Source organism: Staurois parvus, unplaced genomic scaffold, assembly GCF_062004578.1.
Source record: "Staurois parvus isolate SC_StPar_1 unplaced genomic scaffold, SC_StPar_1.0 ptg000548l, whole genome shotgun sequence".
Taxonomy (NCBI): domain Eukaryota; kingdom Metazoa; phylum Chordata; class Amphibia; order Anura; family Ranidae; genus Staurois; species Staurois parvus.
Genome location: NW_028318344.1, coordinates 1269475 through 1296411, shown reverse-complemented (window position 1 = coordinate 1296411; position 26937 = coordinate 1269475). Strand labels below are relative to the sequence as shown.

The 26937-nt window shown below is 46.3% G+C and overlaps 1 protein-coding gene across 1 annotated transcript in view; it reads left to right on the top strand.

The window, feature by feature from the left end:
- Positions 1-2140: 2140 nt before the first annotated feature.
- The window catches only part of LOC149451113 (sulfotransferase 2B1-like), a 135269-nt gene continuing 110472 nt past the window's right edge, over positions 2141-26937 (top strand). The window contains exon 1 of the mRNA XM_089690953.1: positions 2141-2298. The gene's annotated coding sequence lies outside the window, so the exon portion shown is untranslated. The remainder of the gene's footprint in view (positions 2299-26937) is intronic.

Below are 26937 nucleotides of genomic sequence, written 5' to 3'. Positions count from 1 at the left end.
TTATTCATCACTTTTGATTGAAGGATCTTCACAATTATTTGTAGATTGACCGCATTTTGCACAGATTTGAACTTTTCCACACATCTGTTTGGAATTGTGTGTTTTTACACAAAGGACTATCATGTACATTTATAAGGATTGATTTATTGTATTAATAGTTATTTTCTATTTTCACACGATCATATATCACTAGAAATTTTAAACGGTACAGTGACACATAGAGGTTGATTTACTAAAACTGAAGAGTGCAAAATCTGATGCAGCTGTGCATGGTAGCCAATCAGCTTCTAACTTCAGCTTGTTAAAGCTTTGACAAAAAAATATAGAAGCTGATAGGTTTCTCTGCACAGCTGCACCAGATTTTGCACTCTCCAGTTTTAGTAAATCAACCCCATAGTTTATTAATTATTTTATAGTTTAGCGTGGCACACGTGTTTAGGCATTGTATAGCAGAATGTGTTTTGGAGTGTAATTGTAAGTATTACTTATTCCAAAAAATACCACTCCTAATATTAATGATAATTACCGGCGCATTATATATATGTGTCACACTAATTCCTTTTGATTGTCTTTATGTACAAACTTATTTACACAAATATTAAGTGACATAAAATTATATGTAACAAAAAATAAACAAACAAATTATATATGTTATAATAGTGCCCACAAGACACCGTAAAATATAAGTCCATTGTAATCAATATTGAATTACAAAAAAAATCATCCAAAAAATATCGTCCAAAAAAATATTCCACAATGTGAATCCTTTGTGACTCTCAGTGCAGAAATAAATAAACCACGTGCTGTGCTTTTCATACACCCCCGCTTATGTGTGCACTCACCAGAACATAGTCTTTAATGAGCCTTATTACATAAATTCCATGAATCAGGGTCATCAGAACACAGACTTTTTTCCACTTTATACAGACTCCAAATTGTTAAGACTGGGAAGTTCCTCCAATAATTGCCCATGATAAGAATGGTAGCCAGGATCATGATATATATTCCTCTCCATAGTTACATAGAAAGAGAAAAGAAATTTGCTCCAATTGTGTATTACCCAAGGTAAACCACTTTAATAAGCCAAAATATTGCACTTACAACGACGAAACATGTCAGGGTGTGACGGTGCTGCGGACCAGAAGTGACGCAGCTACGCAACCGGAAGTGACGAGACGGTGTTCTGTCCGACAGATCCGGAGGTGGCAAGAGCACCTGCAATATCTGTCTCACTGAAAGGCTATTTTAAATAAGGCTTAACTATTTTTGGAATGTTGTAAGTGCAATACTAAGAAATGTTTTTTTCTCAAAATTGTTGGTCTTTTTTCCTTTATGTAGCAAGCAATAAAAAAATAACACTGGTGATTAAATACCACAAAAAGAAAGCTCTATCCATCTAAAAATGATATAAAATTAATTTGGGCACAGTGTTGCATTAATAAGTAATTGTCATTAAAAAAGTGACATGGCAGGAATTGGATGCAACAGTCCAGTCTTGAGGTAGTTAAAGTTAGCCTTCTTTGAAACTTAGTTTTTTTATCATGCCAACATGTCTCTCTTATCTGTAATTAACCAGTTTAACTATTCTGTGATCACTCTAACCCACTTTGTCTCTAATTTCCGTATATATCCAACGGAGCATTTTTTGTTTTAAATTTCAGCTCCCACAATTTGACCCATAAAATTTTTCTGCAAAAAGTTCACGAAATGTCAAACTTTAGTTGAGAATGTGGGTTATAAAAGAAATGCAGCTGAATTTCAATGTCCTTCAAGTGGAACTAATATTAAATAACAATAAAAAAACTTGCACTGACTTGCACTGTCCCTAACACCTATAATTAAAATAAAAGACCTCAGATGGATAATTTTTAGTTTTCTGATGTGAGGTCTGCATTTTTAGATATTATAGTCTAGTTGTTCAGGAAAGCTTTAGAATGTTTAAAAGTAATCATTTGTGTTCCACTTTAATTGTGTACTAACTGCCAGGGTTAACCAATAGATCAGCATTTGCTGTGCTGGGTATTCTTTCTGTCAACATTGTGAAACTGATAACTGTGACATGCTTTGTTCACCTGATAAAAAAGCTAATAAGGTGTGTCTTGTTTTCTCATGTAGGACTGACAGTAAGAGTGCCATAGCCTTGAGTTTTTTGTTTCATGTTGTAAAACCTTGGCATTCAGTAAAAGTCTTTCATACAAAGGGTTCCGTCCATACATTAACTAGCTCTGCCTTCAGTCTTGTACTTTTCTCTGCCCTGCTGTTAACTGGTATCCTTACCTGTGTGAACTTACTTTTAAGGTAAGAATGAAGAGATTTTGTAATCTGTGCAAAATGTTACTGTTTTTTGTGGGAAATTTCAGTTATAAAAGATCTAAGATCCTCAACAAATTGTCTGAAATACACCAGCATCTATTTTGCTTAGCTTATTGAGCCCCCCACTTAATAACATATTGCTTGTTTTTTCACTCACAATTTGGAGGGTATTTACTAAAACTGGAACGTGCAAAATATGTTGCTGCTCTACATAGAAACCATTAAACTTGCAGGTTTTATTAAAAGTTTATTTAAAGTTTAACTGAACAAGCTGAAGTCAGAAGTTGATAAGCTGCCATGCACAGCGGCACCAGATTCTGAGTGCTTCAGTTTTAGTAAATCACCCCCTTATGTAGTGCTGAACCTTGACAGAAAATAAAAATTTAAAGAGAAAACTTTGCTACATCGGTAGTAGTAGTTTTTTTGCAGTATTTTCCATGATAATAGCTAGACAAATCAAGATAACTAGGAGAACAGTGTAAAGTTTAGTAAATGTAAAGAAGTTATAGCATTATAAAATGCCTCTACAATGTTAACAAACTGGAAAAAGATTTCTGCAAAATTGTTGTTTATTCATAATATGATATAGAATTTATGGAGCGCAGCAGTCTGCACAGGCTTTACAACATGAGGGCAGACAATACAGTTACAATATAATTCAATACAGAAGGAATCAGAGGATCCTGCTTGTTAAAGCTTACAATCTAAAAGGGAGGGTCAAGTGATACAAACCGTAATAACTGTGGGGGTGAGCTGATATAGAAAATAAAAGTACAGTTGTTGGGTGGAGGCAGGCAATACAGTAGGAGATAGACAGATTGGAGTAGGGTGTTCCAGAGGATGAGAGAGGCTTAGGAGAAGTCCTGGAGTCAAGCTTAGGAGAAAGAGACAAGACAGCTAGAAAGCAGGAGGTATCAGAAGGAACAAAGGGAATGATTTGGTTGGTATTTCGAGACTAGATCAGTGATGTAGCTGGGGGCAGAATCATGGATGGCTTTGTAAGTTGTTGTTAGTATTTGAAATGTAATTCATTGGATGAGCAGAAGCCAGTGAAGGAATTGGCAGAGAGGGGTAGAAGACACTGAACAGTTGGTAAGGTGGATGAGTATGGCAACAGCATTCATGATGGACTGAAGGGTGGATAGCCTGTGTAAAGGTAATCTAATGAGGACAGAGTTGCAGTGGCCGAGGGGAGAAATAACCAGGGAGTGAATCAGGGAGCGAATTAGAAGCTTTGTGATGTCTTTGATTAAGAAGGGGCGTATTTTGGAGGTGCTGCAGTGGTTGAGGCAGCACAATTTGGACAGTGATTAGATGTGAGGCCAAAAGATGATTTCAGAGTCCAGGATTACACCTAGCACCCTGGCATGTGGGGACTGGTTGATAGTTGTGGTTGTGCCATCCATTTTGACAGAGAAGTCAGGGGAACATTGGGAAGATAATATTACAAGCTCAGTTTTGCATAGATTGAGTTTGAGGAAGTGGTGTGACATCCAGACTGATATGTCTGTTAGTAAAGTAGTGCTGCATTAGGAGACTGATGGAGTAAGATCAGGGGCAGAGAGATAGATTTGGGTGTTATCAGCATAAAATGGTATTAAAAGACATGAGAGGCTATCAGCTGACCCATGGAGAAGGTGTTGATCAAAAATAGGAGAGGTCCAAGAACAGAATCTTGGGGGACCCTTGTAAGTGACACTGAAGGTGCTGTGGAATAGGTAGAATGAGAACCAATTGTCTTGGAAATTCGCTTTAACGAATTTCTCCTTACCGTGAGTACTCGCAGTTGGATGTGCAGAAATCCCCCATAAAGCTGTGCGAATCTCGCTTACCACGACTGCAGCCAAACTACACGATTCCTGCCCATCCAAATACTTTGGTTCTGTTGAATTTGTGGGTGATGGAGCTCCGTTACCCTAGAATGATCACACGACACTCTAAGGCTGGTTGCAATCCACATAAGGGCCGGCTTTAGGCTCAGCTCTCTGTTTTTATTAAGAATACACACATGCCCCCCACATGAATAAAGTCAATCCCTCCCACCGAACAATACAATGGGGATTGCTTATACAGAGGATGTACATTCCAATTGGAGCATAGCCTTTGCTATTATCTATCACTGGTCCTCCCCCATGAACCTTCTGAGGTCAGCAGACTTCCTCCCCTTCCCCCCTATGAGCCATCTGAGGTCATATTTCCTGTCCTACTAGCTTCTATTGGTATGTAAAATTCTCTGCACAAGCACTCCCTAAAAATATCAGTCTGTACCTGGATGGGCCCGATACGATCTTTATTAAAACACATCCATCCAAGATACAGTTTCAAGTTGGTAATGGGTTGTAAGATATGCATAAGCCTACACGTGGAGTTCACACCGCTTGCGCATTGCGTTATGAAGCCCACGTGGTACCATGCTGCTGATATGTGGATACAGGCCCACGGTCTACTGACAGCAGCATTCGCATGGAATGCCGTGGTGGTATACACGCCGGTCTATAAGCGCAGATCTGCCATCTCATCCACTACCAAGCTGAGTACTGTAATACATACATTGTACATGCGCATGGCCCAATTGCAGCCTTCAGAGCTTTAATTAAGCCACACGAGAGACATATGAATAACACGAATACATGACACATTTAAAGTTCGACCAACAATACAAAATTTCCATGACATTCCCTCCTGTTTTATCATATTCTCCTCGTGTCCCTTCTTGATCTTCTTCAGCTTGATGGGTGTAGTCTCAAACTTCAAAGAGTTCCTGTAGTTGTCCCTGAGAATAAAGCTCCACGGGGTACCTGAAACAACAAGACCCGACGCAGACTCGACGCAAACAGGCTTGATTGAAGCGATGATCCTCAAGAGCGTTGGAACCTTCACTACAGGAAGGCTCTTGCAAAAACCACAAACAGACTTGTGGTATGAATAAAGCTTGTGATCCCACGGTGGTCTGGGGAGATCCAGCAACAGATTCTCAAATTGCCCCTGCAGACGGGGCCACACAAGGCTGGTCTCGACCCAGACAGTTTTCCAAATCGCAGACACAAACCATGATGAGGCTTGAAGCTTGCTTGAAGGTCTTGGAGAATGTGGTCTTCAGAGAGATAAATTAGAGGGAAGCCAGGACGTAATCTGTAGAGAAGGTGGATGGTTGGTGAGGTCTTCCTCCGATCAGTGGTTGGAGTGGGATCCCAGGAGCGGGCATGGAGATGTGGTCGTCTGCCCGAGCTTGGTTTACACGGTCGATGAGGCAACAGGAACATCTCACCGCGGCATATAAAAGGCAGATGAAAAAGAGAAGCATCAGGATATACACTCCCACTTCCTTCAACCAAGATCCGATGGAGAACAGGAAATCTCCCAATCCTCCCAAACCCTTGAACGGATTCCAACCCTCACTAGCTATAGCTCTAGCTTTTCCCTGTAGTTCACTAACTTTGTCCATATGGGCCTGGACCTTGTCATCGGTGTCTTCTATCCAAGTACAACAATCCTCTCCGATGAACTCACAGAACCCCCCTTTGGCGGCTAAAAGATAATCGAGGGCCATCTTCTCCTGAAGCACTAAAATTCCCATCTGCCGTTGTTCTTGGGCAATTTCTCTGACAGCCTCTACGGTCTCGTTAAACATACTATCCACGATGACAGAAAAATTGTTCAGGCGCTTCATAAGTTCTATTCCCCATCCTGTCCATGAGGGGAACCAAGCCCATGCCTGGTCGCCCTCAGAGAACAGTTCCCTGCGAACTCTCCCTGCCATCCTTACCTTCTTGTGGACCATCAACTCTTCATGGTCCATCACTACATAGGATGCGGGGACTAGCTTTATGAGGGCACACGAACCTTTCGCGTTCTGGGGGAATGTTCTATAGGCTGCCGAACCACACAGAAAATAGTATGGACCTGTCAGAGCAGAGCAGGAGGAGTTCCTCGTTCGGCCTCTGGCACTGAGCAACAGTTGCACAGACTGGGGGATTGCTCCCTCAGTCTGCACATCACATCCGTCCTTCCAACACACGTGGTCTGGTCGGTCAGTGTGGTTACTCAGAAAGGAAGTCTGGTTAGTCAGATTGACAGTTATACCTCCCTCGCAGGTGGTAGTCCCAACAAACTTGTTACCTGTGCCAAAGCTGATGTTAAAGCACACCTGAGGGCTGCCTAGCTGCCCAGTTACCCATAATGGACTGACGAGGGCCCTACAGGAGCTAGAGCTAATATTGGTGCTGAAACTGATGTTACCTGCTAAAAATGTGTCATTAAGTTCTACCGATAAATGTCTACGTGGGGGCTGACCAGGGGTCCCTTGCTTTTTCATGCCGACGCGGATGTCATATAGGGCATGAACAGCGGCCATTGCGGACATGTGATGACTGGGTGGGGGCTTAGAGCATACCCAACAGTTGGTTTTGTTGGCGGTTCTGGCTAAACGTAGGTGCATTTTAAATAAAAGGTTGGGGTATCTGCCATCTTTTCCTCCGTTCACACACATGTAAGACATACAAACAAAAAGAAAAAGGAAAATGACACCCCTCATTCTCTGGTGTAGCTGAGAAGCTTCTTGCAGTGGCTTGCGTGCACCCAGTTGTCTCGTCCCTCGAGCTTGAGTGAGGTAGGTGTCGTCAGCTGGACTTGGTATGGTCCGGTGAACCGTGGCTCGAGTCCGGTTCTTTGATGTTTCTTTAGGACGACCCAATCACCTGGCTCAATAGAAAGAACACCTGTTATTGTATTTGGATCGGGGAGCGATTCGCGAACCCGATGGTGTATCTTCTGCAGCTCCCGTTGCAGAGATTGCACATAACCTGTAAGCTGTGAATGCAAAGACAACAACTGTTGAGGAAAGTACAACCCTGTTTTGGGAGGTCCCCCAAACAACACCTCGTAGGGTGACAGCCCATGTGGTTGCCGAGGGGCATTCCGGATGGAATAGAGGGCAATGGGGAGACACTCAGGCCAAGGTTTTTGGGTATCGGAAGACGTTCAACCTTACCGCTACTCTCGGGGTGATATGGGGTGTGTCGCCGCTGACTCCAGTTCCACCAAAGAAATGCAGTCGTGTCCTTTGGAAGAGAGATTAGTAGTGGACAAAGAAGACATGTTAGCAGAAGAGGTGTTAGTATTGTTAGTCGTGTTGCAAAATTCAGCACTGTCATTGTTGTCCTCCCCCCCCTTCTCATCTTCCGACACAGGAAGAAGAGAAGCTGGGTTAAGAATAGTGCATCGTTTGATAGTGAGGTTAGTAGGGGTTAGGAGGGCTTTCCCCTGAGAGGGGTACCTTGCCTTGGATGTCCTGTTTTCGCAAGACTGTTCTGGCTGCACCGGTGTCGATGAGGCAAGGGAGGGGATATTTTAATTCCTCGAGAAAAAGATGGATCTGGGCCGACACCGATTTGCCAACTTCCTATGAGGATTCATAGGAGTTACTTACCATGGTGGTCATAGGGGCGGGGGACTCATCAGGAATGAACTGCCACCGACCTTTAGGTAATTGGGGACAGCTCCTCCTCATGTGCCCCGTTTGGTGGCACTGGAAGCACCTGGGTGGGGGCCTATCCTTCCTGTGACCCAGATCCCTTGGTTTTTCGTGTGGGGTCTGGGACATAAGAACTTTGGCCTTGTCTTGTTTTCTTCTATCCATTTCCCTCTCTATTGCCGCAAGAGTGGAAAGGATAGCAGGGATAGACATCTCATTATATTCGGGTCGGGCCAGAACCAGCCTTTCCCGAATTTTAATATTGATGCCTTCCAAAAATTTGGCCCGCAACAGAATGTGCGTCGCGGTCACCTTTACCCCTTCAGTTGGAGCATCAGGTCCAACTTCCAGATCTGCATCCAGTGCCGTTTGCTTGAGACGGCGCCAGAAGCAGGCGCTTTCCTCATTAGGACCCTGGGTGAGCTTCATCATGTCCGTAGTAGAGGTAGCACCATACATTTCTGGAAGCTTTGCCTTTAGCTGTGTACAGAACTCTTTGCCCCCTGAAGTCATCTCCTCATGCGTGGTTATAGAGCACCCTGCAATCACTGTACTGGCCACTTCCATGCCCACCTTTGCCCGTAGGATCTGTGCACAATCTGACCCGCTCATACCATAGCTGAACTGGTTTTGTCCAAACATTCGAACAAATCCTCTCGGATTGACTCGATAGTCCGGGAGCTCAGCCAGAATAGTGCGGATCTCTGCCGGGGTGAAGGGGACATGCCAAACTACCCGTTCCCCTAAAGTCCGTTCCCCCCGTGCATTGGGAGGACCTTCAAATTGCTGCATCCTGACTGGATAGGCCTCGGTCCGGGAAGAGTGCAAGGGCTGACCCAGCATCATCGGTGGGCTTAGATTAACCACCTCGCTTACTGCACCTTCAGGTTTGAGGTCCCTCAGATCAGGGTATAGCTGGGGGGCAGGGGTCTGATCAGTGGTTCGTAGCGCTTTGATGCAATCCGCCCTGTTTTTTAACCGGGTGTCTACTCCCCTTGATTCACAGATAGTCTGCAAATCGGTTGTTGAGAAGGCTTCATAGTTGGAAACAGAAGGAGCTGGGGTGAAGCAGGAAGAAAGGAGAGGTAGAGGTAGAGGCTGAGGCATAGAGACAGAAGACACAGAAGGTATGTCAAGAGTGACGTCACTAACAGAAGAGACAGGTGCAGTTATACTTATCTCAGCCACTGTTGGTTGTTGGGGAACCCCAGCAGACCCTGATCCTGCCTGCCTTAGTAGAGTCAGCCCTGAAAGAGCTTCTTCCACCTCTGACACTGGATCCTCCTGTTTTATTCCCTCTGGAGGCCAGGTATACATCACCTGGTTCTTCCGGACAGACACCAGTTTATGTATGCCCTGCCTCCCTAATCGGATTGACCTGTGAAGCCATAGCTGTGCGATCTCTAGTTCTGACGCCTGCATCCGTGGTCCAAATTCAGAGATGAATTTTTCCCACCTCCATGCGTCAAATGTACCTTCCCGGGGAATTTCCCATCTGGTACCCTTCGACCATTTATTCCACCTTTTGAGGGGTTCTGTAGACTTCCCCCCCAAACTCACCTTCATCAGTTGTGCAGCTGTCCTTACCCTGAAGAGGGCTGGTTCCCCCTCTCTCTTCATGGACTGACTACTGCCCATCGTGACTAGTCACTGGTATATATCCCGCGTCCGGGTACCTGTTTACCCCCTGGAGCACTCGGTGGGATCCTACCGAGAGGCCTGATTCCACCACTTTCCCAGCACAGCGTAATTTATGTGATACTTATCGATCACCCGAAGCGCATCAAGTGGCGGTCAGACTGAGAGCACACCTCCCACTCCCACAGCGCAATTTGTGTGATCCTGACCACCCGAAGTGTTTGTGGTAACCAGGACTTCCCTGGACCGCCCACTCACACAGCGTAATTTATGTGGTTCTCATCACCCACTGTGTTTGGCAGGCCACACAGCACAATGATGAAAGTGGCTTTTCTCTCCCTGCACACAGTAGCTAACACAAGTCAAAACAAAAAGAGGGGTTCTTGGATGTTACTTAGGGGTCACTGGTTGGGCAGAAACCTGCTAACTGACCTTTAGGAAATTTGTGTAAAGAAAAAAAACTTTCCTAATACACACAGAAAAACCCTTTTTCAACCTGAAAAACTGTTAAAAAGGACAAAGTGGATCCTTATGAAAAACACGGGACGTTTCACAGTAAAACAATTACACAGAGGTAAACCGAAAAACTGCGCCAAAAGTAACCTTGTTGCTGACGCAAAAATCACTCCTATCAGCACCGCTAAACGATCCACGTTATACACGCAATCTTTACTGCAACCACCTAGAACCGTTTACACAAAAAGTCTGCTGGACGTGAAACACGCGACACAGCAGCTTAAAACAAACCCGCTTTACAATAAGGAACTACTTTTAACAGGAAAAACACAAGAAAAACATAATCACTATACAAGAAATCTATGTGCAAAAACCCAGACTACACCGCGCTCATTAAATGTGGAACACGTGAAGGGAAAACTCGCTTAATACACTTTAAATTGGCTGGCAATACGCAAACTTAAAGCTAAAAGCAAACAAATGAAACTGTAAAAAATTTGGATTAAAAACACAATATGGGTCAAATGCATATAGGAAACTTCATGCACATTGCATAGAGATTACTGCACATTTGGTAGCCAACAAAATGGCCACCAAACAAAAGGAGTCCATGTGGTTTAGTCAAGAAAATGACCCCCCACAGAGGAGCACATGGCAGATACTAGAATGACCCCCCACAGAGGAGCACATGGCAGATACTAGAATGACCCCCCACAGAGGAGCACATGGCAGATACTAGAATGACCCCCCACAGAGGAGCACATGGCAGATACTAGAATGACCCCCCACAGAGGAGCACACGGCAGACTCTAGCCTCAAAATTGCCTCTTACATAAAACAGACTTTTAGACAGAACATACACTGGACAATTACACAACAATATGAAGCACACATACAACACAATTTGGGCACAATCACAGAACGGACATAAAACACCAACATATCACACTAACATGCACATGTAACAGAAAGGACCCCCTGCTGCATGCTTGCTGGGAGCAGTAGTACCACAAAACATTGTACAGATCACATACACACAGAGATCTTACAACAGTTAACAATTAACCTAAGCCTTTCAGCACTGTAATAATTACCTCACGTGGAGGGGGGTAAAGCAATCACCACAGTACCTACAGCCCACAAATACTTACCTAACACTATGCAACAACTTTTACCCACTAAAACATATACCCGTTTAATTTTTGGTTGGAAGATTTTTAAACTTGACCAAATCCAGCCAACCTAACCCACCCCCCCTGCTGCTCTCAGCAGAGACAAACCCTCGTCTTTTCACCCACAAATCAAGAGTTTAGGACAAAAAACGAGGTCCTTGTTAAGCGGTATTTCTTGTTAGCTAACAGAGAGCGAAATCAGCCACACGAACACGCAAAAAGCGATCCTCTTAATGGCAGAGAGACCTGAAATGTGCCGGCATACTTTTTGCTAGTTCATGATGGCCATTCCCCCCTCGTTCTAGGTTAGCTACGCAAGAATACGCGTTAGTATCCACCAGGCTCGCCAAACTGTCTTGGAAATTCGCTTTAACGAATTTCTCCTTACCGTGAGTACTCGCAGTTGGATGTGCAGAAATCCCCCATAAAGCTGTGCGAATCTCGCTTACCACGACTGCAGCCAAACTACACGATTCCTGCCCATCCAAATACTTTGGTTCTGTTGAATTTGTGGGTGATGGAGCTCCGTTACCCTAGAATGATCACACGACACTCTAAGGCTGGTTGCAATCCACATAAGGGCCGGCTTTAGGCTCAGCTCTCTGTTTTTATTAAGAATACACACATGCCCCCCACATGAATAAAGTCAATCCCTCCCACCGAACAATACAATGGGGATTGCTTATACAGAGGATGTACATTCCAATTGGAGCATAGCCTTTGCTATTATCTATCACTGGTCCTCCCCCATGAACCTTCTGAGGTCAGCAGACTTCCTCCCCTTCCCCCCTATGAGCCATCTGAGGTCATATTTCCTGTCCTACTAGCTTCTATTGGTATGTAAAATTCTCTGCACAAGCACTCCCTAAAAATATCAGTCTGTACCTGGATGGGCCCGATACGATCTTTATTAAAACACATCCATCCAAGATACAGTTTCAAGTTGGTAATGGGTTGTAAGATATGCATAAGCCTACACGTGGAGTTCACACCGCTTGCGCATTGCGTTATGAAGCCCACGTGGTACCATGCTGCTGATATGTGGATACAGGCCCACGGTCTACTGACAGCAGCATTCGCATGGAATGCCGTGGTGGTATACACGCCGGTCTATAAGCGCAGATCTGCCATCTCATCCACTACCAAGCTGAGTACTGTAATACATACATTGTACATGCGCATGGCCCAATTGCAGCCTTCAGAGCTTTAATTAAGCCACACGAGAGACATATGAATAACACGAATACATGACACATTTAAAGTTCGACCAACAATACAAAATTTCCATGACACAATGAAAAGTCACAAAGACCAAAGGAATGGAGTTTTTTGAGGAGGAAGGGTTGGCAACTGCTACAAAGGTAGCAGAGAGGTCCAGGATAAGGAGTACAGAATAATGACTATTAGTTTTAGCCTTTAGTAAATTGTGTGTGACTTTTAAGAGAATAGTTTCTGTGGAGTGGTGAGAGCAAATTCAAGACTGAAGGGGATCAAGAAGACTAATTCTCAGTGAGGTGGTAACTCAGTCGGTTGTAGACCAGACGTTCAAAACATTTGGAGGTAAAGGGGAGCATGGAGATGGGACAGTGTTGATCTCATCTAGAATTGTATCAGTCCTATTTCCGAAGTGATTGGTGATCTCTTGGGCAGTGGGTGAGCTAGCTGGTGGAGGCAGTGAAAGATGAAGTAGAGAGTTAAAGGAAGAGAAGAGTTGACGGGGACTAGGTGAGAAGGTGTTAATGAGTGAGATAAAATAGGTCTGCCTGGCAATGTGGAGGTAGGAATTGTAGTTTTGGATGAAGATTTATATTGGTTGAAGTATTTCTGAGACTTAGTTGACAGATGCTCAAGAGCACGACTATGTTTTTTGGAACTTATTTTGTCTTCTGTTTGTAGGAATTAGGGGCTGATTTTGTGTAGTGAGGGGGGTGAGTGTGTCCAGGGTGTATGACACTGAATTGTTGTAGACAGGAATGGCTAGGATGTGGCAGAACAGGACTGAGAGTTTGTCATAGAGGTGGTCACTAGTAGAATGGGGAAAAAAAGGGTTAAAGTGGCAAAGGTTTTTATGGGTAACTGTTAGGCAGTTGGAAGGAGAGGAGATTGAAGACATGGTGAAAGTGAAACTAATAAGGTAGTGATCAGAGAGAGGAAAAGGATTGTTTGAGAGTTTGCATGGAGTGCATAGGCAGGAGAAAACAAGGTCAAGGGTATTGCCATCAGAGTGAGCAGAAGCATGTATCCATTGCTTCAGGTCAAAAGAGGTTAGATTGAGAAGTTTAGAAGAAGCAGGAGTGTTAGGATTAACAGGGATGTTGATGTCACCGAGAATGATTGTGGGAATTTCAGAAGAGAGAAAATAGGGTAGCCAAGCAGAGAAGTCATTAGGGATGGTTGATACCAGTAGGAGGTTGGTAGATCACAGAAATTCTCAGGGAAACTGGAGAAAATAAACAAATACAATGTGCCTCAAATGAGGAAAGGGACAGAAAGTGAAGAGAGTGAAGAACCTGAAAGGTGCTTTGCTAGGATAGAAATATTTCAGCTCTCTTCTATATACTTGGTCTGGGAGAGTGAGTCCAGGGATGGCCACCATGGGAGAGGGAAGCAGGAGAAGCAGAGTCAAATTCATAAAGCCAGGTTTCAGTAACAGCAAGTAGATTAAAGGAGTTAGTGCTAAAAAGGTCATGGACTGAGGGGAGTTTGTTACAGACAGAGTGGACATTTCAAAGGGCACAGGAGAAGGGAATGCTGGTTTTTAGAGGCAGAGGAATAGAAACTAAATTGTGTGGAGTGCAGCTGAGGACAGAAGGCGTGGGGTGGTGGGTGCATTGGCCACAGTTAAATGATGGAGTCCCAGGGTTTAGAGATATATCATCAGAAGTTAGGAGAAGCAAAAGGGTGAGGGAGGTAATGTGGGAGTGTGATTTATATGAAGGTACATTCCCCATGTGGTTTATAATTAGCAGGAGCTGATGAGTGCAGTAATGAGGAGAGGACAGAAATGAGGATAATATATATAAGACGTGGGGTGGAAAAGGGGGGTGAAGAAAAGAGAGTTTAAGGAGAAAGGACATAACTGTGAGAAGGAGAAATAGCATATATTACAGTGTGGAAGGATTAAGAAGTAGACTGTGCAAGAGATGAAAGAGCTGAATGGGGAAACAGGGTCACCTGCAGTCTGTTTGGAGTTTTGAAAAGTAGATTACTGTGGATTTTCTCTTCATATATTCACTAGAGATGAGCGAATCGAACCAGGCGAAGTGGAATTCGATTCGAATTTCAGGAAAAATTCGATTCGCGTCGAATCCGAATATTAGCCTACTTCGGGTGCGCGAATCGGATTTTTCCCGATCAGCCGGCAAAAGTGTCCCTGCAGAGAGCTCCGCTATTTCTGACAGTTCTCTGACAGTTCCTTCACATGTACAGCGGTTGAAACATTGTATCTATTTGTTTCCATTTAGGATACAGATGTTTTTATTCAGAAACAGATACAATGTTTCAACCGCTGTAAATGTGAAAGTCAGAGAACTGTCAGAAATAGAGGAACTCTGCAGATACACTTTTTGCCGGTTTGGAATTATTCTTATTTTCATCCTACTTCTTCTTCTTCTTCTTCTTCTTCATCCTCATCCTCAGAAGAAGAAGAAGAGGATGAGGATGAGGATGAAGAAGAAGAAGAAGAAGAAGAAGAAGTAGGATGAAAATAAGAAGAATTCCAAGCCGGCAAAAAGTGTATCTGCGGAGCTCCTCTAAGTGTATCTGCAGAATAGAGGAGCTCTGCAGATACACTTTTTGCCGGCTTGGAATTCTTCTTATTTTCATCCTACTTCTTCTTCTTCTTCTTCTTCTTCTTCTTCATCCTCATCCTCAGAAGAAGAAGAAGAGGATGAGGATGAGGATGAAGAGGAAGAAGAAGAAGAAGTAGGATGAAAATAAGAAGAATTCCAAGCCGGCAAAAAGTGTATCTGCAGAGCTCCTCTAAGTGTATCTGCAGAATAGAGGAGCTCTGCAGATACACTTTTTGCCGGCTTGGAATTCTTCTTATTTTCATCCTACTTCTTCTTCTTCTTCTTCTTCCTCTTCATCCTCATCCTCATCCTCTTCTTCTGAGGATGAGGATGAAGAAGAAGAAGAAGAATAGGATGAAAATAAGAAGAATTCCAAGCCGGCAAAAAGTGTATCTGCAGAGCTCCTCCAAGTGTATCTGCAGAATAGAGGAGCTCTGCAGATACACTTTTTGCCGGCTTGGAATTCTTCTTATTTTCATCCTACTTCTTCTTCTTCTTCTTCTTCCTCTTCATCCTCATCCTCATCCTCTTCTTCTTTTTCTGAGGATGAGGATGAAGAAGAAGAAGAAGAAGAAGAAGAAGAAGTAGGATGAAAATAAGAAGAATTCCAAGCCGGCAAAAAGTGTATCTGCAGAGCTCCTCTAAGTGTATCTGCAGAATACACTTTTTGCCGGCTTGGAATTCTTCTTATTTTCATCCTACTTCTTCTTCTTCTTCTTCTTCTTCATCCTCATCCTCAGAAGAAGAAGAAGAGGATGAGGATGAGGATGAAGAAGAAGAAGAAGAAGTAGGATGAAAATAAGAAGAATTCCAAGCCGGCAAAAAGTGTATCTGCAGAGCTCCGCTAAGTGTATCTGCAGAGCTCCGCTATTTCTGACAGTTCTGTGACATTCCCTCCATACAGCGGTTGAAACATTGTATCTATTTGTTTCCTTCTCCTTCTTCTCATCCTTCTCCTTCTTCTCATCCTTCTCCTTCTCCTTCTTCTCATCCTTCTTCTCATCCTTCTCCTTCTTCTCATCCTTCTCCTTCTTCTCATCCTTCTCCTTCTCCTTCTTCTCATCCTTCTCCTTCTTCTCATCCTTCTCCTTCTTCTCATCCTTCTCCTTCTCCTTCTTCTTATCCTTCTCCTTCTCCTTCTTCTCATCCTTCTCCTTCTCCTTCTTCTCATCCTTCTCCATCTTCTCATCCTTCTCCTTCTCCTTCTTCTCATCCTTCTCCTTCTCCTTCTTCTCATCCTTCTTCTCATCCTTCTCCTTCTTCTCATCCTTCTTCTCATCCTTCTCCTTCTTCTCATCCTTCTTCTTCTTCTCATCCTTCTTCTTCTCATCCTTCTCCTTCTTCTCATCCTTCTCCTTCTCCTTCTTCTCATCCTTCTCCTTCTTCTCATCCTTCTTCTCATCCTTCTCCTTCTTCTCATGCTTCTCCTTCTCCTTCTTCTCATCCTTCTCCTTCTTCTCATCCTTCTCCTTCTCCATCTTCTCATCCTTCTCCTTCTCCTTCTTCTCATCCTTCTCCTTCTCCTTCTTCTCATCCTTCTCCTTCTTCTCATCCTTCTCCTTCTCCTTCTTCTCATCCTTCTCCTTCTCCTTCTTCTCATCCTTCTCCTTCTCCTTCCTCATCTCCAAGGGCATTTAAATAAAGGTACAGTGTTCTGCACTAATTTAAAGGCTCTCTGAAGCCTAGAAACCCTTTTAATAAGTTAAATTCGTAGCGAATTAATTCGCATCAAATCGAATTTCTTCCTCAAATTCGGCGAATCAGCCGAATCGAATTTTTGAATAATTCGCTCATCTCTAATATTCACTGAAATGCAGAGTGGACATGCCCACTTAATGAAAGAATACCAGCCTATTCCACCCCAGCCATGTGCTCCCCCATAAAGGTGGTCTAGATTTATACTGTGATGATTAGCATTTGCCAACTGATTAATCAGAAGTTAATAAAAGACACATGAATAACACAGCAAACTTTTCATACCAAGATCAGACTGCAAGAGGAGTAAGAGGGCAGAGTTGTAAAGATTATGACCAACCCATAATTTAGAGAAAACAATAAAGAAAAAAATTAACATCACAATTAGAGATGAGCGAATCAAACTCGGCGAAGTGGAATTCGTTTAGAATATTAGGAAAATTTCGATTCGCGACGAATCCGAAAATTAGCAGACTTCGGATGCGCGAATCAAAATTTTTCCTAAAATGGCGGCGACATGTGCGGCGACGGAGCGGGGATGTCTGGGAAGGCACGCAGACAAGGCGCGCTGACCCATAATGCATTCATTCATGACATGTGATCGCATTAGCCAATCAGCAGCCAGCCAGCCAGCACTGTGTAATGGTCGAGCTATAAATGGCGGCCATTTTAGAATTCTCCATTTGCCTCCAGTCATTCAAGAGAGGCAGAGCTGTCTGTATTGAGGGAGAGAGTTAGGGACACAGAAACGTTACTTAGGGCCAGAGAAACGTTACTTAGGGCCAGAGAAACGTTACTTAGGGACACAGAAACGTTACTTAGGGCCACAGAAACGTTACTTAGGGCCACAGAATCGTTACTTAGGGACACAGAAACGTTACTTAGGGCCACAGAATCGTTACTTTGGGCCACAGAATCGTTACTTAGGGCCACAGAAACGTTACTTAGGGCCACAGAAACGTTACTTAGGGCCACAGAATCGTTACTTAGGGCCACAGAAACGTTACTTAGGGCCACAGAAACGTTACTTAGGGCCACAGAATCGTTATTTAGGGCCACAGAAATGTTACTTAGGGCCACAGAAACGTTACTTAGGGCCACAGAATGGTTACTTAGGGACACAGAACCTTTACTTAGGGCCACAGAAACAATACTTAGGGACACAGAATTGTTACTCAGGGACAGACACAGAATTGTTACTGAGGGACACAGAATTGTTACTGAGGGACACAGAATTGTTACTCAGGGACAGACACTGAATTGTTACTCAGGGACAGACACTGAATTGTTACTAAGGGACAGACACAGAATTGTTACTCAGGGACAGACACAGAATTGTTACTGAGGGACACAGAATTGTTACTGAGGGACACAGAATTGTTACTGAGGGACACAGAATTGTTACTCAGGGACAGACACAGAATTGTTACTCAGGGACAGACACAGAATTGTTACTCAGGGACAGACACAGAATTGTTACTGAGGGACACAGAATTGTTACTGAGGGACACAGAATTGTTACTGAGGGACACAGAATTGTTACTCAGGGACAGACACAGAATTGTTACTCAGGGACAGACACAGAATTGTTACTGAGGGACAGACACAGAATTGTTACTGAGGGACACAGAATTGTTACTGAGGGACACAGAATTGTTACTCAGGGACAGACACAGAATTGTTACTGAGGGACACAGAATTGTTACTGAGGGACACAGAATTGTTACTGAGGGACACAGAATTGTTACTCAGGGACACAGAATTGTTACTCAGGGACAGACACAGAATTGTTACTCAGGGACAGACACAGAATTGTTACTGAGGGACACAGAATTGTTACTGAGGGACACAGAATTGTTACTCAGGGACAGACACAGAATTGTTACTGAGGGACACAGAATTGTTACTCAGGGACAGACACAGAATTGTTACTCAGGGACAGACACAGAATTGTTACTCAGGGACAGACACAGAATTGTTACTCAGGGACACAGAATTGTTACTGAGGGACACAGAATTGTTACTGAGGGACACAGAATTGTTACTCAGGGACAGACACAGAATTGTTACTCAGGGACAGACACAGAATTGTTACTGAGGGACACAGAATTGTTACTCAGGGACAGACACAGAATTGTTACTCAGGGACAGACACAGAATTGTTACTGAGGGACACAGAATTGTTCCTGAGGGACACAGAATTGTTACTGAGGGACACAGAATTGTTACTGAGGGACACAGAATTGTTACTCAGGGACAGACACAGAATTGTTACTGAGGGACACAGAATTGTTACTCAGGGACACATAATTGTTACTGAGGGACGCAGAATTGTTACTCAGGGACACAGAATTGTTACTCAGGGACACAGAATTGTTACTCAGGGACAGACACAGAATTGTTACTCAGGGACAGACACAGAATTGTTACTGAGGGACACAGAATTGTTACTGAGGGACACAGAATTGTTACTCAGGGGCAGACACAGAATTGTTACTCAGGGACAGACACAGAATTGTTACTGAGGGACACAGAATTGTTACTCAGGGACACAGAATTGTTACTCAGGGACAGACACAGAATTGTTACTGAGGGACACAGAATTGTTAAGGAGGGACACAGAATTGTTACTCAGGGACACAGAATTGTTACTCAGGGACACAGAATTGTTACTCAGGGACAGACACAGAATTGTTACTGAGGGACACAGAATTGTTACTCAGGGACAGACACAGAATTGTTACTCAGGGACAGACACAGAATTGTTACTCAGGGACACAGCATTGTTACTGAGGGACACAGAATTGTTACTGAGGGACACAGAATTGTTACTCAGGGACAGACACAGAATTGTTACTCAGGGACAGACACAGAATTGTTACTGAGGGACACAGAATTGTTACTGAGGGACACAGAATTGTTACTGAGGGACACAGAATTGTTACTCAGGGACAGACACAGAATTGTTACTCAGGGACAAACAAAGAATTGTTACTGAGGGACACAGAATTGTTACTGAGGGACACAGAATTGTTACTCAGGGAAAGACACAGAATTGTTACTCAGGGACAGACACTGAATTGTTACTGAGGGACACAGAATTGTTACTCAGGGACACAGAATTGTTACTCAGGGACAGACACAGAATTGTTACTGAGGGACACAGAATTGTTACTGAGGGACACAGAATTATTACTGAGGGACATAGAATTGTTACTCAGGGACACAGAATTGTTACTGAGGGACACAGAATTGTTACTCAGGGACACAGAATTGTTACTCAGGGACAGACACAGAATTGTTACTGAGGGACAGACACAGAATTGTTACTGAGGGACACAGAATTGTTACTGAGGGACACAGAATTGTTACTCAGGGACAGACACAGAATTGTTACTGAGGGACACAGAATTGTTACTGAGGGACACAGAATTGTTACTGAGGGACACAGAATTGTTACTCAGGGACAGACACAGAATTGTTACTCAGGGACAGATACAGAATTGTTACTGAGGGACACAGAATTGTTACTGAGGGACACAGAATTGTTACTGAGGGACACAGAAGTGTTACTGAGGGACACAGAATTGTTAAGGAGGGACACAGAATTGTTACTCAGGGACACAGAATTGTTACTCAGGGACACAGAATTGTTACTCAGGGACAGACACAGAATTGTTACTGAGGGACACAGAATTGTTACTCAGGGACACAGAATTGTTACTGAGGGACACAGAATTGTTACTCAGGGACAGACACAGAATTGTTACTCAGGGACACAGCATTGTTACTGAGGGACACAGAATTGTTACTGAGGGACACAGAATTGTTACTCAGGGACAGACACAGAATTGTTACTCAGGGACAGACACAGAATTGTTACTGAGGGACACAGAATTGTTACTGAGGGACACAGAATTGTTACTCAGGGACAGACACAGAATTGTTACTGAGGGACACAGAATTGTTACTGAGGGACACAGAATTGTTACTCAGGGACAGACACAGAATTGTTACTCAGGGACAGACAAAGAATTGTTACTGAGGGACACAGAATTGTTACTGAGGGACACAGAATTGTTACTCAGGGACAGACACAGAATTATTACTCAGGGACAGACACAGAATTGTTACTCAGGGACAGACACAGAATTGTTACTGACGGACACAGAATTGTTACTCAGGGACACAGAATTGTTACTCAGGGACAGACACAGAATTATTACTGAGGGACACAGAATTGTTACTCAGGGACACAGAATTGTTACTGAGGGACACAGAATTGTTACTCAGGGACACAGAATTGTTACTCAGGGACAGACACAGAATTGTTACTGAGGGACACAGAATTGTTACTGAGGGACACAGAATTGTTACTGAGGGACACAGAATTGTTACTCAGGGACAGACACAGAATTGTTACTGAGGGACACAGAATTGTTACTGAGGGACACAGAATTGTTACTGAGGGACACAGAATTGTTACTCAGGGACAGACACAGAATTGTTACTCAGGGACAGATACAGAATTGTTACTGAGGGACACAGAATTGTTACTGAGGGACACAGAATTGTTACTGAGGGACACAGAAGTGTTACTGAGGGACACAGAATTGTTATTCAGGGACACAGAATTGTTACTCAGGGACAGACACAGAATTGTTACTCAGGGACACAGAATTGTTACTCAGGGACACATAATCATTGAATTAAAGAGTATGTCAGACAACATGCAGAGGAGTGGCAGAGGAGGCAATGTTTTAGGAGCGAGCAGACGTGGCAGCAGAGGAAGGGGTCGAGGCAGCACTAGTCGCAGCCAGAGGCCAGTGCTCCCGGTGTCATCCAGCGGTCGTGTCTCCACCGACAACCCTGCCATCATCGATTGGTTGGCTCGGTCGTCTTCCTCTTCCCAGGTCACCTCTGACACCTACAGCCAACGGTCGGTGGGTACGTCAGACACAACCGTTAGTTGGCATGGCTCGGGAGCAAGCCCACTGAAATCACGTGTCCTCGACCTGCCCCTGTCCTTTGGTGTTCCCTCACCAAGCGAAGTATCGCATGCTGTGGGCTCAGCCCCACTGTACAGTGAGGAAGAGCTAACAGAGGGCGGTCAGGAACGGGGGGAGACATCCGCCTCTTCAGCAGCCAGGCGAAGAAGTAGTGGCGAGGAGAGTGGCTCGGTAGCTGGTCTAGAGACAGGTCTGTCTCCTGACCCACACGCAGCCGAGGGGGCTAGTAGTGAGGCGGAGACCCTAATTGATGATGATGAGGCTGATCGCACTTGGCAGCCTCGTCATCATCAGGCTATTGCTTCCGCATCATCAGGAGAAGAGGGTGGCAGCTTGGCAGCGAGCAAAACAGTCGGTGGGTTGCCCAGGAGGCAGCAGGGTCGCAGCAGTGTCAGTGGAGGCAAACGGCCACGGAGTAGAGCACCAGCTCCACTGCAGCCTACCACCACGGCCAGTAGTGGTGCCGGTGTGCACAGAGGAAGTAGCAGTCAGCCAGTGAGGAGTATCGGGGGCAAAGTTTCCTACTCGGCGGGGTGGCAATTTTTTGTCAAGCCGCCCGAGGAAGTAAACGTAGCCGTATGTCGACTATGTGGCCAGAAAGTCAAGCGTGGCCAGGGGGCCCATGTTGGGACTACAGCGTTGCGGCAGCATATGCAGCGTCGCCATTTGGTGGCCTGGGAAAACCGTGATAAAGATACGGCGGTTCTGCCTGCCCCAGCCCCCGCTCCATCACCCGCTCCGTTACTTGCTCCGTCACCCGACGTCAATCGCCCTCTATCAGCCAGTCAAGGCTCCAACACCTCTGCTGAGGGGAGTTGTCGCTCGTTGGCATCTTCCGCTCGTTCAGATGCTCCTTCTCCTGCTACTCCTCTTCACGGATTCCGTCAGCAGTCTTTCTTGGAATCCGTTTCCAAGAGACAACAGTTTGCGAGCACGCACCCGACGGTGCAGAAGCTGAACGTCCTCCTGTCCAAGTTGCTGGTGCTGCAGTCCCTCCCTTTCCAAGTGGTGGACTCAGCACCTTTCTGAGCAATGATGGCTTGTGCCGCTCCGTGGTGGAGAGTGCCAAGCCGTCATTTCTTCGCCAAAAAGGCAGTGGCAGCCCTGCATTCACATGTAGAAGAGATGGTGGGCCAGTCTTTGAGCATGTCGGTCTCTGCCAAAGTGCACGGCAGCGCCGACGTGTGGAGCTGTAACTACGGTCAGGGACAGTACATGTCATTTACGGCCCACTGGGTGAACGTGGTGCCGGCACAGCCGCACCAGCAACTTGGACAGGTCACGCCGCTTTTGCCTCCACGTTTGCACGTCCTTGGTCCACAAAAGATGTCCGCCTCTACCACCTCTTCTTCCGCCGTGTCCTCAGCCGCCACCCCCGTGCCAAGTCCCATTACCCGACCGGCATATCACATGTGCAGGGCGCAACGGTGTCACGCTGTGCTGCACCTGGTATGCCTTGGCAAACGTAGTCACACAGGAGAGGAACTCCTGAGTGTAATGAACAGAGAAATCGACAGATGGCTGTCTCCGCGCAAACTGAAAATCGGAACCATGTTGACCGACAACGGAAAGAACATGGTGTCTGCTCTGCGTCAAGGAAGGTTGTGCCATGCGCCATGCATGGCTCACGTGTTCAATCTGGTTGTCAAGCGGTTCCTAAAATCCACCATCCCACTGCAAGACATCCTTAAAATGTCACGTAAACTTTGCATGCATTTCAGCCATTCCTACACCGCAAAGCACACCCTCCTTGAGCTGCAGCGGCAGAACGGAATTCCACAGCATCGCCTGATCTGCGACGTTGCAACAAGGTGGAATTCAACCCTACACATGTTAGACCGCCTTTACGAACAGCGAAAGGCCATCACCGATTTCCTGATGTTACAAGCGGATAAAGGTACTCCCCTGTGTAACTTCGATGTCAGTCATTGGCAGCTCATGCATGACACCTGCCGCTTGCTCAGGCCCTTTGAGGAGGCCACGCTATTCGTGAGTCGGCAGGACTATGGGATGAACTACGTCATTCCTCTGTTGCACGTCCTGGAACAAATGCTGTTAACAATGGCTGGTCAGGGTGCGGTAGACGTGGCGCACAGATCTCAACGCCACATGACCCCTGTGGGGGCAGGACAGGAAGAAGAGGAGGAGGTAGAGGAGGACATTTGTGCTCAGGAATTATTGAGTGAAATGGGTGGTTTTTCCACTCAGCGGACAGGAGTGGAGGAGCAGGAGCATCTGGTAGAGGAGGAGGAGACAGAGGACCCAGACGCACCGTGGCAGTATGCTGTGGAGATGGAGGCAGGGAGTCCCTCGCATTCCTTGGCACAAATGGCCCATAGCATGCTCGCTTGCTTGCGTAGCGACAGCCGAATAATAACCATCAGACAGAGGGATGACTTTTGGCTGTCCACCTTGTTGGACCCTCGCTACCGTTCAAAAATGGTGGCCTTTTTCACACCTGCTGAGAGGGAGGCCAAAATAGCGTACTATAAAAACCACCTATGTAGTCAGTTGGTCTCTGCCTTTGTGCGCCAACGTCCATCCTCAGACATTGTGGGCCCTGTGCGCTTGCGTTCCGCTGCCATGGCAGCAGGGGAGGGGTGGGGTGGTAGGAGCAGTGGCAGCTCCACCAGCAGCGGCTGCCTCAGTCTGCAGTCGATGATGAGTAGCTTTATTCACCAGCGCAGTGAGGAAACTACTAACCAGCCGCAGCAGCAGCAGCATCAGGTGGACCTGGAGCAGGACCTCAAACAACAGGCTTGGGCCTACTTGGACAGCACCCTGCCAACCGAGGTAGACAATCCCCTTGACTACTGGGCAACGAAACTTGACCTTTGGCCCCAACTAGCTGAATTTGCCCTTGAAAGGCTGTCATGCCCGGCCAGTAGCGTGGCATCGGAGCGCGTGTTTAGTGCGGCAGGAGGTATTGTAACTCCGCGGAGGACATGACTGTCCACCCAAAGTGTGGAGAGACTCACGTTTGTGAAAATGAATCAGGCGTGGATTAGTCTGGATTTCAAACCACCAGTTCCTGACACAACTGACTAAATCCGCCATGAATCATGCCCCAAACATGTGCCACTTTCAGGTCTCCTCACACTGCTTGTGTGTTCCATTTTTTGTCATAGGGTGCTGGCAGATTACGGGCCTCCCATTGCTGCTGCCAGGCCCGTAATCTGCCATGGGCCCCTGTACCGCCTCCTCATGCTGCTGCCAGGTCCAGAGTCTCTCATGGGTCCCTGTATGGCCTCCCATTGCTGCTGTCTCCATCGCCACACTCTGCCATGTGCCACTTTCAGGTCTCCTCACACTGCTGGTGTGTTCCATTTTTTGTCATAGGGTGCTGGCAGATTACGGGCCTCCCATTGCTGCTGCCAGGCCCGTAATCTGCCATGGGCCCCCGTACCGCCTCCTCATGCTGCTGCCAGGTCCAGAGTCTCTCATGGGTCCCTGTACGGCCTCTCATTGCTGCTGTCTCCATCGCCACACTCTGCCATGTGCCACTTTCAGGTCTCCTCACACTGCTGGTGTGTTCCATTTTTTGTCATAGGGTGCTGGCAGATTACGGGCCTCCCATTGCTGCTGCCAGGCCCGTAATCTGCCATGGGCCCCCGTACCGCCTCCTCATGCTGCTGCCAGGTCCAGAGTCTCTCATGGGTCCCTGTACGGCCTCCCATTGCTGCTGTCTCCATCGCCACACTCTGCCATGTGCCACTTTCAGGTCTCCTCACACTGCTGGTGTGTTCCATTTTTTGTCATAGGGTGCTGGCAGATTACGGGCCTCCCATTGCTGCTGCCAGGCCCGTAATCTGCCATGGGCCCCCGTACCACCTCCTCATGCTGCTGCCAGGTCCAGAGTCTCTCATGGGTCCCTGTACGGCCTCCCATTGCTGCTGTCTCCATCGCCACACTCTGCCATGTGCCACTTTCAGGTCTCCTCACACTGCTGGTGTGTTCCATTTTTTGTCATAGGGTGCTGGCAGATTACGGGCCTCCCATTGCTGCTGCCAGGCCCGTAATCTGCCATGGGCCCCCGTACCGCCTCCTCATGCTGCTGCCAGGTCCAGAGTCTCTCATGGGTCCCTGTACGGCCTCCCATTGCTGCTGTCTCCATCGCCACACTCTGCCATGTGCCACTTTCAGGTCTCCTCACACTGCTGGTGTGTTCCATTTTTTGTCATAGGGTGCTGGCAGATTACGGGCCTCCCATTGCTGCTGCCAGGCCCGTAATCTGCCATGGGCCCCCGTACCGCCTCCTCATGCTGCTGCCAGGTCCAGAGTCTCTCAAGGGTCCCTGTACGGCCTCTCATTGCTGCTGTCTCTATCGCCACACTCTGCCATGTGCCACTTTCAGGTCTCCTCACACTGCTGGTGTGTTCCATTTTTTGTCATAGGGTGCTGGCAGATTACGGGCCTCCCATTGCTGCTGCCAGGCCCGTAATCTGCCATGGGCCCCTGTACCGCCTCCTCATGCTGCTGCCAGGTCCAGAGTCTCTCATGGGTCCCTGTACAGCCTCCCATTGCTGCTGTCTCCATCGCCACACTCTGCCATGTGCCACTTTCAGGTCTCCTCACACTGCTGGTGTGTTCCGTTTTTTGTCATAGGGTGCTGGCAGATTACGGGCCTCCCATTGCTGCTGCCAGGCCCGTAATCTGCCATGGGCCCCTGTACCGCCTCCTCATGCTGCTGCCAGGTCCAGAGTCTCTCATGGGTCCCTGTACGGCCTCCCATTGCTGCTGTCTCCATCGCCACACTCTGCCATGTGCCACTTTCAGGTCTCCTCACACTGCTGGTGTGTTCCATTTTTTGTCATAGGGTGCTGGCAGATTACGGGCCTCCCATTGCTGCTGCCAGGCCCGTAATCTGCCATGGGCCCCCGTACCGACTCCTCATGCTGTGACGTTGCAACAAGGTGGAATTCAACCCTACATATGTTAGACCGCCTTTACGAACAGCGAAAGGCCATCACAGATTTCCTGATGTTACAAGCGGATAAAGGTACTCCCTGTGTAACTTAGATGTCAGCCATTGGCAGCTCATGCGTGACACCTGCCGCTTGCTCAGGCCCTTTGAGGAGGCCACGCTATTCGTGAGTCGGCAGGACTATGGGATGAACGACGTCATTCCTCTGTTGCACGTCCTGGAACAAATTATGTTAACAATGGCTGGTCAGGGTGCGGTAGACGTGGCGCACAGATCTCAACGCCACATGACCCCTGTGGGGGCAGGACAGGAAGAAGAGGAGGAGGTAGAGGAGGACATTGGTGCTCAGGAATTATTGAGTGAAATGGGTGGTTTTTCCACTCAGCGGACAGGAGTGGAGGAGCAGGAGCATCTGGTAGAGGAGGAGGAGGAGGAGACAGAGGACCCAGATGCACCGTGGCAGTAT